We start from the raw sequence: 16,617 nt of genomic DNA on the forward strand, positions 1-16,617 counted from the left end.
TCCAATGTTGGGCAATTATTATTTTAGCTGCTAAAACTAAATAGATAATAAGTTTCTTATTTTTAAACTTGAGGTTTGATCCTGTTAATAAATGCAGTAAGCCTAACTCTGGGAGCATTCAATTCTTTGTTTAGTAATGGTACTTATCTCCCAAAAATATGACCACCACAAATGAAATAATGACCCTTTTTTTTGACAACCTCGCCAAGATTTGGAAGAATAATTTTGATATATATGGGTGAATCTGACAGGAGTCAAGTGCCAGCAGTGTATAATCTTCCACTGCAGTTCTTGCATTGAAGCTGAATCTACCCAGTTTCCATAATTCCTACCAATTTGTCTCCTGTATGGACTTACCAAGATCAATATCCCAAGCTTCCTTTAAACTATGGGGTGGATCTCCTATTTCTAATTGCGATTGATTGATTGATTGATTGATTTTGTGCCATCAAGTCATTGACTCCTAGCAACCACATGGATAGATTTTCTCCATTGCAATAACAACCTACAAATTTTTGAGATTTTTCCTTTTGGTTGTTCTAAGTAGTTAAGTATTAAATTTTCAAAACTGGTATAAGGCCATGTTGCTGAAACTCTAACATTTCTATTGCCCAAAAGAGATTTGAATTGATAGCAGAAGAACCATGGTAACTTATTACCTATTTGTTGCTCTATCTGATCTTCATTAAGAGGTTCCCTATTACTTTAAAAATCTTTCAGTCTATAAAGACTGTATTCTCTCAAAAATTTCATTTTAGCCAAACCATAATGATCATCCCGATCTACATATGTTATTAAAGGAGTTAAAGGAGAAGTATCCTTTATCCAAGCTATGTATTTACTCTTCCAAACTTGAAGCATCCCTTGAGTGAAAATATTTTCAATCTTTTTTATTCTGGAAAAATGTTTTGGTTGAAAAAACTATTGATTTATAAAATTATTTGGTTATAGTTTCAGTTTGGATCCATTGTTTAGAAGAGTTTTCCATAATGAATGGAATCATGTGCTCTAACTGTGCCACTTGATAATATATTATCAAATTGGTTATGTCCCAGCCTCCCTGTTTCTGAGGTCTTCATAACATCCTTTTATTTATCACCTCTGCTCTTTATTTTGGTGTTGGAAGTTTTTAACAGAGACATTAGAAGAGATGAACAAATAAAAGACTTAAAGATCAAACAAGAGGTTTTTAAATTGAGGACTTTTGCTGATGACTTGGTTTTGATATTACAGGACCCTTTGGATTCTGCTGAACATCTGATGAAGAAACTGAAGGAATTTGGATCGTTGGTGGGTCTTAAAGTAAATAAACGAAAAACAGAAATGTTAATTAAAAATATGACCCTGCCTAATCAAGAATTGTTGATGGGTAAGACGGGCTTCAAGATTGAAAAAAAGGTTAGATATCTGGGAGTGATTTTTTCAACTAAAAATAGTATGTTGTTTCAGAATAACTATGGTAAAATTTGGAATGCAGTGAAAAAAGATTTGGTAAGATGGGAAAAATTACAATTGTCTCTTGTGGGGAGAATTCCTTTGATTAAGATTAATCAAAGGAATTTTCCTAGGATGTTGTTTCTTTTTTCAGACTATACCGATTTTGTCAACAGATTTACCATTTAAACAATGGCAGAGAGATCTTTTGAAGTTCATTTGGCAAGGCAAAAAACCAAGAATTAAATATAAATTGTTACAAGTTGCCAAGGAACGAGGAGGTCTGGGTCTGCCTGATTTAAAATTGTATTTTGATGCCTGTTGTTTGCTTTGGATGAAGGAATGGATAACTTTGGAGAATAAAAAATTATTACAACTTGAAGGCCATGAATTAAGATTTCAGGTGGCATGCCAACTTGTGGTATGACAAAGTTAAAGTTAATAAGGATTTTAAAAACCATTATATCAGGAATGCCATTTTGCAGATCTGGAATAAATACAAGGTAAGATTCTCTCCTAATGTACCTTTGTAGTTATCACCTCAGGAAGCATTCGTTAGAAGAGAAAATGTGAGAGAAATAAAGTGGTTAAAGTACAAAGATTTGTTAAATTTTGAGGACAGTGAACCAAACTTTAAAACAAGAGAAAAGTTAGAGTTGGAAGGATTTACATGTCATTGGTTTACCTATATGCAATTGTTAGAACGTTTTAAGTTGAATAAAAAGAATTATAGATTTGTCAATGAAACAACTTATTTTGAGATTCAACTTTGTACGAATGATGAACATGTTATTACTAAGATGTATAAGATGTTGTTACAGATGAACTTGGAAGTTGAACAAGTCAAGGAATGTATGATTAAATGGGCTAAAAACTTTGGATACAATATTATGTTGGAGCAATGGAAAAATATGTGGACTAAAGGTTTGAAATTTACATTGAATTATAACTTAAAGGAAATTTTTTATAAAATGATGTATCATTGGTATCTAACTCCTGATAAGTTGTCAAAAATGTTTAATGGTATAACAAATGTTTGTTGGAAATGTTTGCAGGGTGAAAGAACCTTTTATCATCTTTGGTGGACCTGTGAAAGGGCTAAAAAATTTCAGGATCAGATATGTATTACTATTCAAAAGGTTCTTAAAGTGAATATACAAAAAAAACAGAACTGTTCTCATTGGGTTTGATGGAGAAGCAGCTTGAGAAACAACACGGGACTTTGCTTTTATATATGAATACCGCAGCAAGACTCTTATATGCACAATGATGGAAAGATCCACAAATACCTACAGTGGAAGAACGGATTATTAAATTAATGGACTTGGCTCAAATGGCAAAGTTAACAGCTTTAATAAGAGATAATACTGTTTCTAGACTTGTCTCTTTATGGCAACCTCTTTTAGACTACTTGCTTGTGTTGGAAAAAAATGAAGTTTTGATTGTGAGTTTTGATTATTAGATGGCTTGTTTTGATAGAAATAAAGTTAATATGGATTAATTAATGGTAAGAGATTATCTTTTTAATTGTACTTATATCTGTATTGGAAGTAATCGGAAGCCACCTTCTGCTTCTATTTTCTATCTATTTTCACTTTTATAGTTTTTGTTCTTTTTCTTTTAGTTCTACCTTCTATCTTTACTGTACTCTCTGTTTTTGTATTTTAATTATACTTTGAAATATAATATAATAAAATTCTTATTAAAAAATCTACAGAAATTTCCTTTTGAATTTAGGGAGGTGTGTGTAAAAACATCAGATGTAATTTGTGAAAATTAACTGACAGCCCTACTCCAAGTTTGGTTTCTGTCCAGGTGAGTAGGGCTGAGCTCTATTCTCCATTTAATCATGGTTTACTGAATAGAGCCCAACTGAAGATTTGCACAATGACCCAGGGTGGTACAGTGGTTAAGGTATTGCACTCAGACAGGGAGGACCCAGGCTCAAGGCTGCCATCAGCAATGGAATGTCACTTGAGTGACTTTGGTCACTCTCTATTAGCCTAACCCATCTCACAGGATGTCAGAGTCTATAGGAAGGCTGGCAAAATAACAGGAGAAACATAACAACCAAGAGGTGGGAGAGGAGTTTGGTCACTGCTTATCATAAATGGTAGAGCAGTCCAGGTTACAAAGAGCCCAGAAGGAAGAGATGGAGAATGTTTGAAGAGACTCTGCATTAATGAACTCATTAATAAATGAGAGCTGGAAATTCCTATCAGAGTTTTCTAGGTTGAGGTCCAGCTCTCCCAAAAGAGCAAGACCAAGGAAGCAGGAATGAACTAGACAGACCTCAATAAGTTGTTTTAATACAAGGAGTGGGTTAAAGGAGATAATCTTTCTATCTCTTCTTCCCAGGCTTCCTGAAGCCTAGAGTGAAGTTCTGTTTATGAGGTAAGTTACTTATTTCAGTTTATTTCATAAAAATGGCTATGTCTTGGTTGCTTGTGTCTAATATTCCTCCTGTTATTCCCAGCTTCCCCAGTGGGGAAAAATTGAAGGAGGGAGTTCTATGTAGGCCACCTTGAGCTCCTGAAGGAAAGGGAAGATACAGTAATTAATTAATTGATTTTATTACGGTCACTGACCAGTACAAGATACAATTCTATAAAAATATGCACATTAGCCATTAGCCATAAAATATGAGCCATCTAAATTAAAATAATTTTAAATTTGAGTTTACAAGTTCCAATTAAGTGTTAAAATACATTTGGATCACAATGTAAGTGAGCCCCTTAATCAAGTTTAAAAACAATCTTATTAATTTGCATTATCATGACTAATATTCTATCAGGTATAAGTGTCTATAAAAATATATGTAAAATATTAAAAGGAGTGATAAAAAGAGTAAAATATCATATATAAAATGTGTTATATAGACCACAAAGTTATTACAAGGGATACATTACTACATTTTTCCAATCATAATCTGATGTATCTTCATAGCGGCTGCGCAGAATCTGGCTACTTGTGCTGTGACAGTTGGATATTCATCTATAAGTAACATTTGCATACAATCTATATCTTTCCATCTAGGGCATTTACTAATCAAAGGTAATATTAGTTTACTCCTGAGCTCTTTATAAAAAGGACAATGGAGAAGCATGTGGTCTGTAGTTTCTATCTCTCCATTGTTACAAGGGCACTGCCTTGCAGCTATTGGGATTTTTTTGTATCTACCTTCCAAGACTGCAGAAGGGAGTGCTTGGCTTCAAGCTAGGGAGAAAGCTTTCCACTGGCTAGGAATTTCAAGTTGAGAAAGGTAGTTAGCAGTATTGACAATATATTTATTATGCTCTGAAGATAGGAAATGAGGGGCCTTCTGTAAGTCCATTTGTCTCTCTATATCCTTTATCCTTTGCTTCAGGGTCAATTTTGCCTGTTCGTAATCCATCCTAAGAATTGAATCTGTAGAAAATCCTAGCTTTGCGAGGCTAAATTCAATGTCCTTTAACCAAGAGGATTGGAAGTAATCTTGAAAAATGAGTGGTGCTAAACCTTGGGGATAATGCTTGAGTTTTAGCCAAAGGTTCAGGGAGGCTAGACACACTCTTGCCTCGACTTTTATCATGCCGACTTCCAATCGAAGTTGAGCGTTTGTCACACATTTGGGCATTTGGAGTACTGCTCTAATAAATTTGGACTGCACTCTTTCCAGAGGTGTAATGCTTGAAGTCGGAGCACCAATGCAGGACCCATAAAGGAGCTGGGCTAATGACTTCACCTGGAAGAGCTTAAGAGCTGCTGGAATATAGTGCCCGCCTTTGCTTCGGAAAAACTTTAGAATGGCATTGGCTGATTTTTGTCCAGAATCAGCTGCATACTCAAAGTGAGGTTTCCTAGATCCAGTGGCATGCACAACTACCTCTAGGTATTTGAAGCTCGTCAGTTGCTCTATTCTGTGCCGATTTATATGCCAGGAGCGAAGTTTCGGCCTTTTAGCAAAGGTCATTATCTTTGTTTTCTGATAATCTATTTCTAACTGATTATTAATACAATATTGGGCCAAGGATGTCAAAGCTCTCTTGAGACCTATAGGAGTCCTAGAGAGTATGACCGCATCGTCTGCATACAGCAGCAGGGCAGTACTTCGGTTCCCTAATTTAGGAGGATGAAAGTCTGGGTGACTTAGGCATCTTACCATATCATTAATGTAAAAATTAAAAAGTAGGGGAGACAAAATGCAATCCTGTTTCACCCCCTTTTGTACTTTAATCGGCTTGGACAGTGACCCAGATCTATTGCACCTGACCTTCAAGGCCGTATCTGAGTGTAGGGCACGTATTAAGTAGAGAAGCCTGCTATCTATTGAGGCGGCTTCCAGCTTCTCCCACAGCTTAGGCCTAGATATAGAATCAAAAGCTGCCTTTAAGTCTATGTAAGCAGCATACAATGTTATCTTGTTGGAACAATATTCTTCAATCAAGTGTTGAAGAATCAGACATTGTTCAATAGTTCCTCTGCCCTCTCTAAAGCCAGCCTGTTCGTCTGCTATAAGATTTCTCTGGTCCAGCCAGTCTTTGAGTTTTCCTTGCAAATGTCTAACATATAGCTTACTAATTATATTCAGTAGACTAATAGGTCGGTAATTGGCAGGATCATTTGTCTTCCCTGTTTTAAAAATCGGGACTATAATAGCCAGGCCCCAATCCTCTGGGATTCTCCCCGAATTATCAATATAGGTAAAAAGTGATGCTAAAATTGGGGACCACCATTCAACATTATTCTTTAATACTTCCGCTGAAATAAAATCCATTCCCGGAGCCTTCCCTTTTCTAAGTTGTCCAATAAGAAATTTGATTTCAGCCACCGAGACTGGGGGCCACTCAGTTAGACCTTTGTTCATTTGTGTCAACATCGTATTGTTAGGATCCTTATACATTTTCTGGAAATGGTATTCCCACACCTCTGGTGAAATGTGAGAGTCTAGAATAGTAGATGATCTGACAGTCTGATTGGATAATAGTTGCCAAAAAAGAGAGGCGTTCTTCAGTTTGGCAGCTTCAATAAGACATTTCCATGTGGTTTTCATATCCTGCTCCTTCTTATCAGCCACCAGTCTCTTATACTGTTTTTTGCTAGCAAGGAGGTGTTCAAGAGATTTTGTATTTGCGTTGTTAACAGACTCTGTCTTGGATTTATATAAGTGATAAGCTGCAGTGAGGGCTTTCTTAGCTTCAACACATTCTTTGTCAAACCATGTCTTAGAGAAAGTCACAACCTTTTTGCTGTCGGGGTTAGTAATGCGAGTCAATACCGGTTGTAATTTTTGTATTAAATTTTTATACAAAATCAATGGGTCTTGTGAGGTATTGGGAGACATAAACAATGATCAAATTGTTTGTAAATCATCCTCTGCCAATGTCTTCCTCACCCTTTGATCAAGATGTAAGGTCCATCTGGCATGACAACTTACTTGTCCTGCTGGTACAATGACAGGGGTAAAATATGTCTCCAGCTGCAGCTGACTAGTAGGTATCTTCAAATGTAGACATAAAGGAAGATGGTCATTTTCTAGATGCGGAAGCACCTTAAAGGACTCCACTGAATGTAATGAGTTAACAGAGACCAGAGTATAATCAATAGTACTTTTCCTAGTTCCAGCCATAAATGTATATTCTCCTGGGTGATCACTTTTCATGGAGCCATTTAGTATGTATAGATTAAGCTTGTTTGCAAACTTGGCCAGACAAATCCCAGCATAGTTAGATCTTTTATCTTTGAAGAAGCGTACAAGAGTGGCATCAGGTAAATTAGGAGCATGGGTTGGCAGGTACTGCTGAAATTTGGAGAACAGTGTTTGGTCATCAGGACCTAGCCTGGCATTAAAATCCCCCCCCCCCCGAGTAGTACCGAGGCACTAGGATATTCCAAAAGGAGGTTATCCATGTACTGCTCTAGATCTGACCACATTGCCTCTATTTCAGCTCTTCTTTGTATTGGCAGGAAATACACATTAATAATTAATGAAATATTTCCCAGATCTAAGAGTACAGCCATAGTTATTTGATTAAGTGGCTGGATGGATTCATGGCCTACTCTCAGAGCAGTAGAAATAAGAATTCCCAGTCCACCTTTCATCCGCCCTGGCCCTCTGCCAGCCGTTGCCTCCAACTTGTACGAATAATAGCCATTGAATACAAGATCATCGGCTGTCCAAGTTTCCTGGAGCAAAAGGACATCTGTATCTAACAAATGATCTAGATGGTTAAGGCCTTTGTTACAATACCATCCGGCTATATTCCACGAAATAATTTTCAGGGAATTTATCTTACACTGGTCTGCGTACCATCAGGCCATATGCGTTAATATCCTTGATCTAGACAAACCCTCTTTATGACCCAAATGGGTCCCATCCATATCCCCATCTTCTAAAGAGCCAAGGTTGGAAATTTCTAAGGGTTGCTCGTGAACTTGGGCCACTGTAATAATTTTTGCTTTAGTTGTTTCCACTTGCTTCTGTGTGATATTAATACTTGTAGTGAGAGCAAAAGGCTCCTCTATCTCAGATATTACATCTGGATTTTGTAGTTCATGATTCTCATTGACAGCTTTCTGCCTACAGCTAGTTTGCTCTCTCTTTTCAGTGCATTCATATTGTTGTCCCAAGTGAGGATTTTCTTCTTGCATTGTTTGAGGTATTAAATTTAATAGAGGGTTCGCTGTGTGGCAAGTTGCCATTAAAGCTCCTTTTAAGTCATTTAATTTCTTAAGTGTATCAATTTGTCTATTATCTGGTGGAACACTGGATAAGTTAAGTTCCGTTCTAAAGGAACAGGAGGCAACTGAGTTGTTATCGGGTGGAGAGAATGTTTACTATTATTGTTCCTTGGCATAGTCTCCATTAATGCGGTGTCCTTGGATTTATCTGCAGGAGTATTTCTACTATGAGTTAAATTTCTAACACTCCCTTGATTATGCTGAATTATAAGGGGACTAACTTCCTCTGAATGAAGAACTTGAATTGGGAATATTGAGAAAGTATTCAAAAAAGGTTTCATTTTTAGAAGCATACTTGGAATCACAGAAAGACCAAAAGTCAAGAGAATTCGTCTAAAGCTGCCTCTGGTGGTAGCCAGTCTATCTTTTGTAAATCCACAAATCATTTCTCACATCATAGTAACTGACTTAATGATTGCAGTATAGCTCTTTTCGACTCCCATTTGCCTCCATTGATTCTATTAGTTTGTATTTGAAGGGCTATCTTATTGGGTTGGAAGTAACATTTACCTAATACAGTTTTTTTACCCTTTTCATCCATTTCTATACATATGTTTGTCATTTTCTTATCTTCCCTTTTAGCTCCTAATATAGGGTTAACTTCAGAGGCTGAAACTTCCTTTCCTCTGCAGCCTGACTGGGAGGAGCGGTGCAGGTGTAAGCCCTTAGCTTTATCAGAGGCCTCAGTCTGATTTACAAGACTCGTGCCAATTTCAACCAGGGAGTTTCTTAAAGAATCAACTTGAGTTTTGATCATAGTCAGTAAATCAAAGATTGAGAGAACTGCTTGTGCTGTCAATAGACTGTGTCTGGTTATAAATTCCAATGAGTTTTGGACTTCCAAGCTTTTATGATCAAGGAGTCCTTCCTTATTTAATTGTTCAGCAGCTGTGCAGACAGCAACAGCCTCTGGGGAAGAAGCATTTTCTAGCAATGATGAAGAAAACTCCAACTATTCTGACTCTCTATCTCAGCCTGTAAGTCCCACTCCAAAGAATCCTTTCTATTCAATAAGTAAGCTGGGGAATCATAGTTTACTGATGAGGTTTGTTTACTTCTAACGAATCTGTCCACCTTCTGTTGTTTCAGCGGTTTAGAAGAGGGTTGCGTTGCCGAGGGAGTCCTTTGTCTCTTCCTCCTTTTCCCCATATCAAGAGATAAGTGGTATAAGTAAAATATAAATAAGCAAGGGAGGCTCCGTAGTAGGGTAAAAAACTGTCTGAAGTTGAATGGTGAGTTTAAAACGTGATAAAATAGAAATAAAAGGAACTTGTTAGAGGAGCTCATTACAAGATGTTGCAAGTGGGAGGCATTCAGCCGGAAGTCTCCTGGATTATGGGAAGATACAGTATAAATCTAACCAAAAATGAATAAATACAATAAAACAAACAGTAGCTGCATTTATACAAGAAGATAGGCCAAAAAAACAGGAAGAAAAGTGGTGTGTAAATCTAGCCTGCCCAAAAGAAAAAAAATGTATATCTAGCCTGCATAGGGCTCTTGGACTCTGATGATGCAGACATGATATGAATATTGCAAAAAATAAATCTCAAATTTGTGGCTAGTATCTCCAGCCACTTTTGTCAATAATGTGGGGAGCTGTAGTTAGCAATATCTGGCAGGCCACAAGGTCCCCACCTCTGGCCAAGGGGAAGTGTTTCTCGTTGTAAAGACAGCTTTTCTGCAGCTGCAGGAAATTTCATATCCTCAGCAAAATATCAAAAGTCAGGTATGCATAAGTCAGAAAAGCCTCCAAGAGAATATTAGAGAAGAAATCAGAATTGCCCCCCCCAAAAAACAGGGGGGGATATAATGTATAAACAATTACTGTAACTCTTTAATTGTATCTATGTAGTTCAGAAAGAGAGACAGGGCGGGGAAAAGAAGTGCTTAGAGAACGGGGTTGGATTGAGCAGCCGGGCTGTTTTATATTGGTTTCTGAGATGTAAGGGAGAAAGGACAAACATTGGCCAAAAGTGGAAAGAAGCCAAGGAGATTTATTGAAAGATAGTTTAAGAGATTATTACCAATCCTTCTTAACAGGGAGTGTCTAGTTTCCAGGAGGTGGAAAAATAAGCAGTAGCTAGTAGCTTGGTCAAGGAGGAGAGATTCAGGAAAAGAAACACCGAGGGCAGTTACGCCCTCCTAAGTCTCCAAAAATTTGTCCAAAGGAATGCAAAGGCAAATGATACTAAGAGAAAAAATGAGAATGAATGAATGAGGAATGGATTGGCACATTGCATTATTAAAGCAATGTTCAACCATAATTTATTGAATAGGCCATGATTGGTTGGGTTCACATAGCTTGCTGAGCCAAAATCAACAAATCACTATATATCTTAGCATGTTGGGAAAGCCAGTCCAATATGTTTTAATTTGACCTTCAGTCAATCTCCGTGCTTACTTACTGACTTCTTAAAACGGTTAGCTTTCAACCATTTCTGTAATTTTTTTTATTATTTGTTGGGGATTCTAGGCCCAGAAATGCTGGACATAATTTGATTTTAAAAGAAGTGTAGTAATTCCTTTGTCCTGGAGAGGGGAAGGAACTGCTGCTCAGCTACGTGGGAATCATTGTGTAAGGATTGCCTACCTTCATAGACTCAGACTCAAAAGCAGGAACTTAATGATATCTGATTTATTAAAGAATAGCATGCAAATACAGAGAAAGCTGAGAATGAGCAAAAGCGCACCAAATACAAACTAAAAACCCTCGGCTCAAACGTAATCCCTCCCCTCGCCCTGCCATTGCAAACTCCCCCGCCCCCCAGGTGCTGGTAACCGTTTCTGCTGATGTCCTGGGAAAGGAACCTTGAACACAAGAGATAACCCAAACACATTCCAATCCAGCTGCTAACATATAACAATCCCACAAGATGGAATCCTCCTCCCCTCCCAGACGAAACACGCATCAGCCAAATGACATGCAAAACGTTACGATGTAATGGTAACATTGGAACGGTGAACATGACACATTGCTTCTACTGCTATCTCTGCATGCTCAGTCTAATGGAGTAATTTGCACTGTCTGGAAAAAAATATCACTGGAATAATATCTAGATTTTTGCAGATAAACAAATGGAGCATGATCAGAAGCAAACAGCAGACCTGCTGCCTCATAAGCGATCACTAGAATGAGGTTTCCTGCACCTCAGAGTGTTCCTTCCGAGCCACTAATTCTCTCTCCTAAACACAGCTTTACCAACCCCAGATGGGGAAAGAGTAGCACATCTTGTTCCCCAGGGCCCGAGAGATCTTTCCTTCTAAAACAATCATGAAAACCATCTTCCATGCCACCCCCTAAACCATCCTTTGACCTATCTGGATCATTAAGAAATACTAACATTCTTTGATCAAATTCCAGGCAGCAATCAAATTTTACTTTGAGGCAAGCCCACAATAATAATAATGCTACCTTATTTGAACAGCAGCTTCACAAGTACCAAACCGTAGGTATAAAGTTCTCTTTCCTTCTTCTCCTTCTCCTTCTCCTTCTCCTTCTCCTTCTCCTTTCACAGAACCATTCCCTAGTCCAAAGTCTCCCTCTGCTATTAAATATGCTGTTCTCCAACTTCCACTATTTGTATTGGAATTGAAGTCTCTGAGTGTGTACAAATGTACAGTACATTTAAAAGGAGGAGTTACAGCAACTAAAACCTCTGCAAATCAAGACTGTGGCATATGGTTTTCCCCAAAGTTACATGTTCATTGGCAGCTGTTTTGTTAATTTTGTTAATTCAACCACTAATCTTATTCTTCCTCAACGTTCAGTGCATTTCTGTCTACAAACACACCCACGAACACACACATACACACCCCAAACATTTTTGAGGGTAAGCAACATTAGACACAGAGGAGAAAAGAAGTAATAAATAATAAGCCAAAGGAATTTAAGCATGAAAAAAAGAGAATCAATGCCATCCATTTTAAAAGGGATCTTAATTGCTTCCACTTTTGATAAGAGGGATTTGAGGTATTTCCAAAGTGAGGTGTTCATGTAGTTCAAAGCACTACAACTTGTTTTTCCAGATTTTGGCTCTGAAGAATTTTGATACTGAGAGAAAAAAAATATTCCTTGCATTTTGAGAAAAGGATTTGGCAGTAATCTAATGTAATCCTTATATTTGTATTGCAAACAAAAAGGAAGATTCAGCTCGAACCAGGTTCCTTCTCAAGCAGTTCATGTATTTTGGAAAGCCATCTTTGTGTATGGAAATATGTGAGAAAGCAGTTTTTGAAAGGACGGTAAAAGCTGCTCCCTTGCACCAGAACCAAAGCAGTGACCAAATTTGGAACAATAACAGCAGTAGACATGAAATGTATACATTTCAAGAATATACGACATAGTGCCATTTCCTATCTGTTGTAGGTAGGGGTTGGGTAAGCTAATTGTGAGAAGTAGAGGCAGTAGAAAAGCCCCAGAAAGAAGTGAAAAGCGTACACGTGCCTCAAACTCATAGCTAAAGGGGAAGTTAGACACAGATGGGTGAACGGACCCTGAACCCTGAACACCTGAGACTAAGGATATGGATGTCAGATAAAATTAGGCCAAGAATTTATAGCTGATTGTGTGTAGGATGGTTGGCGCCTATATATATATACATATATATGTTTGAATAAAGAAAGACTTTGAAACAAGGATGGGAAAGGGTCTGCGGAAATCATCCCACAGACCCATAAATCTAATAACTAGTTCAAAAATGTATAGGACAATGCAAAATGTCTGGGAAAACAGGAAGATTGTGAGCTGAGCCCTCGGAGGAGGGGGAGGACAGATAGGGTATATAAGCTTAAAGTTTTGGTTGTTCAGGGTTCTCTCTCTCAGGAGGGAACCCGCCTTTGCAAACGCGTACAATAAACCTTTCCTTTCTGAACCAACGAACCGAGTCAAGCTGAAATTCTTAACATGAATCTGACAATTTGGCGAGCAGCCAGGAGCCGTGACAGTGCCAGAATCGAGCAGAGGGATTTGGTAAGTGCGCACCCTCTCCCTTTGTTGAGAGGACCTCTCCCTTTGCGCCGGTCCCGACCCTCACGGCTCCGGCTTAACCCGACGGTTCAGAGGGACAAAGGACCAGGAAGGGCTGTTGCATCTGGGACATTCAACAGGTGAGTTGTTGCAAATCCGGAGGTCAGGAATGGGTGGAACCCGAGCGTTGGACGCTCTGAAGGACTCTCGTCTCTGGGAGGCGGAGAGTGGACGGGAAGTGTAGACTAAGAAAGGACTATGGGGACTGGACAGAGCAAGGTTAATAAGTCGAAGGGGAGTAAGAAAGGGCCAAGGATCCCGCCCGATTCCCCACTGGGCCAGCTGCTGCAGCAGTGGAATATGGTGCACCTGAGGAAATTTGTAGACGGGTTAGAAAAAGCCCAGATGATTTGTTTGTGTATGAAGGAATGGCCAAAGTATCCTCTTGTGGATCCAGGGGATCCCTACCATTGGAATCCGGAAGGGATGACCGATGTGTATTGGATTAATCAGGTAAAAATCTATATTGAGGATCATGGACTGACGAACCAGATCCCGTATATAGAAGTATGGTATCATGTGCAGTGGGAGGGACCCATGCCTCCTGCTGCCCAGTTTATAAGTAAGGGAGGAGAAAGCAGTGATGAGGACTGGTTGGCGAGATCCCCCGCATCAGCTCCTGCGCCCCCACCTCAGGCAGCGGAGGCGCCGGAGGCGGCGGCCGGGGCTCCCCCAGCCTATCCTGGCCTGCGAAGGGAACTGACCCAGCTCCAGAGGGATCTGGACAATTTGCCTTTGGGTGGGAGACCGGGCAATCCCGTCCCAGCCTTCCCAGTCAGAGAAGTCCCTAACGGGCTCACCGCTCAGGGAGCCCCTGTCACTGTTTTTGTGACAGTGCCAATTAAATCGTCAGAATTATGGGACCTGAAGAAAAGTCTTCCAAACCTACATGAGGACGCTCGTGCGGTATCGGAAGCTCTAGAGTTGTTCGTGGGACCCTCAGATTACACTTATGCTGAGTGGCAATATATTTTGGGACATCTGTTTACTCCGGAGGAAAGAGCTTTGATCCGGAGATCAGCTATGGGGGTGTGGGATCGCTGAGCAGGGGGGCAACCTAATCCGGTGGCGGCTGATGTGAAATATCCTGTAAATGATCCTGGATGGGATATAAACAATGAAGTTCATAGAACACATATGAGGGATCTAAAAAGCATCATTTTGGAAGGCATAAAGACAGCCGTGCCTCAGGGGAAGAATTTGACTAAGGCTTTTGAAATAACTCAAGGAAAGGATGAACCCCCAGGCGAGTTTTGTAACCGATTGAGGGAAGGATTGGCAAAATATTCTGGGATAGCACCGGATACTCAAGCCTTTGAAACTTTGTTAAAAATGCAGTTTGTGACTAAGGCCTGGCCCGATATTCAAAAGAAGATTCAGAAGGTGGAGGGGTGGACTGAGACCGGAATTACTGATTTATTAAGATTAGCCCAGCAAGTATATGTTAATAGGGACTCAGTTAAAACCAGACAAAAGACCCAGATGATGATGTCTGCAGTACAAGCTGCTAACAGAAATGAAACAAAAAAGAACTGGAACCATCAAGGGGGAAACTCAAACCGATTCATTCAACCAAAAACGCGGTATCCAGGAGGACCTCAAAGGCGTCCCAGATATTCGCAGCTGCAGCCTCGGGAGGGGCAAGGAATTGGCAGTAGGACATGCTTTAAGTGTGGAAAAGAGGGACACTTCGCTCGGGGATGCCCTGGGGAAAATCAGGAAAGGGAATATGCCCTATATGAATAGGGCGGTTCCGGCTCCCCAAGAGGGACCCACGGGGAGCTACTGGTAAATCTGTTAGTGGGTCCTGACTGCCACGAATGGACGTTTCTGGTAGACACGGGCACCAGTCGCACTTCCATCTGTGATCGAGTCCCAGGAAAAACGGAGCAACAAAGTAAAACAATAAAGGTGATAGGGGTCAGTGGAGAACCCCAGCAGGCTATACTGTTGAAGGGGGTTGAGTTGGAGCAAGAGGATACACAGGTATTAGTGGATCTATTATATTTGCCTCAGTCAGGAGTTAATTTGCTGGGGAGGGATTTGTTGCATGTGTTTGGGTTTGAGTTGTGGAATAGGAAAGGGGAAGTTCAGATGTGACTTTTGACTGAGGTAGAGGAGGACCAAATAGACCCAAATGTTTGGGCAGAACATGGGGGGATGAGTAAACTAGATATTTCCCCAATCCATGTTTCAGTCAAACCTGGAATAACTAAACTATGGACCCCTCAATATCCTCTTAGTAAGAAGGGGCGGGAGGGATTGAAGCCTGTTATAGACGCCCTATTGGATCAGGGGCTGGTGGAGCCAACCATGTCACCATTTAACTCCCCTATCCTGGCAGTACCAAAGAAGGATGGGAAGTACAGGTTGGTGCAGGACTTAAGGAAAATAAATGAAATTGTAGTACCTCGGTTTCCTACTGTCCCCGACCCCTATACCATCCTGGGGCAAATACCGCCTGAAGACAAATGGTTTACAGTGATTGATTTAAAGGATGCATTCTGGTCTTGCCCTTTGAATGAAGAAAGTAGACCCTTGTTTGCATTTGAGTGGCAAGACCCAGAAACGGGAAGAAAGCGACAGCTAAGGTGGACAGTGCTGCCCCAGGGATATACTGGAAGCCTGCTGCTGTTTGGGGCGGCATTGGAGGAAAAGCTCCAAGATTTCACCAAAAACAGTGGGGAGGGGGTTACTTTGATTCAGTATGTTGATGATCTATTGTTATCCAGAAAAAAGAAACATGAAGTATGCGAACAGTCGATTCAGCTATTGAATTGGCTGAATGAACAAGGGCTAAAGGTGTCAAAACAGAAGTTGCAGTTTGTGGAGCAAAAAGTAAAATATCTGGGACACTATATTTCTCAGGGTAAATGGTCCCTCGATCCGGAACGGATTCGGGGAATCATGAGTCTAGAACCCCCGCGTACTAAGACCGAGGTACGGAGGGCCCTAGGGTTGTTAGGGTATTGTAGAATTTGGATGGATCAGTTCTCGGTGTTGGCTCAGTTTTTGTATGAAAAATTGGGAGACAAGGAGACTGAAGAGATCAAATGGAATGAGGAGGACAGACGGCAGTGGGAGGTTTTAAATGCTCCCTGGCTGCTGCCCCAGTATTGGCACTGCCAAATCTGAAGCTTCCTTTCCATCTGTATGTGACTGTAGCCAAGGGAACCGCCATTGGAGTATTAACCCAGAAGAGGGGAGGATGCTACCGACCGGTGGCTTTCCTTAGTAAACAGCTGGATACTGTGGCCCGGGGATGGCCGGCGTGTGTGCAAGCAGTAGCAGCCGCTGCGGTGTTGGTAGTAGAAAGTAAAAAGTTGACTTTTGGGGGGGCACTTATAGTGCACTCTCCTCGTCAGATAACTTCAGTCTTAAGCCAGCTGGCCACCACTTGGATGACCGAAGGTCGGATGCTAAAATATGAAACT

This window comes from Candoia aspera, chromosome 1 (genome assembly GCF_035149785.1).
Source record: "Candoia aspera isolate rCanAsp1 chromosome 1, rCanAsp1.hap2, whole genome shotgun sequence".
NCBI classification, from domain to species: Eukaryota; Metazoa; Chordata; class Lepidosauria; order Squamata; family Boidae; genus Candoia; species Candoia aspera.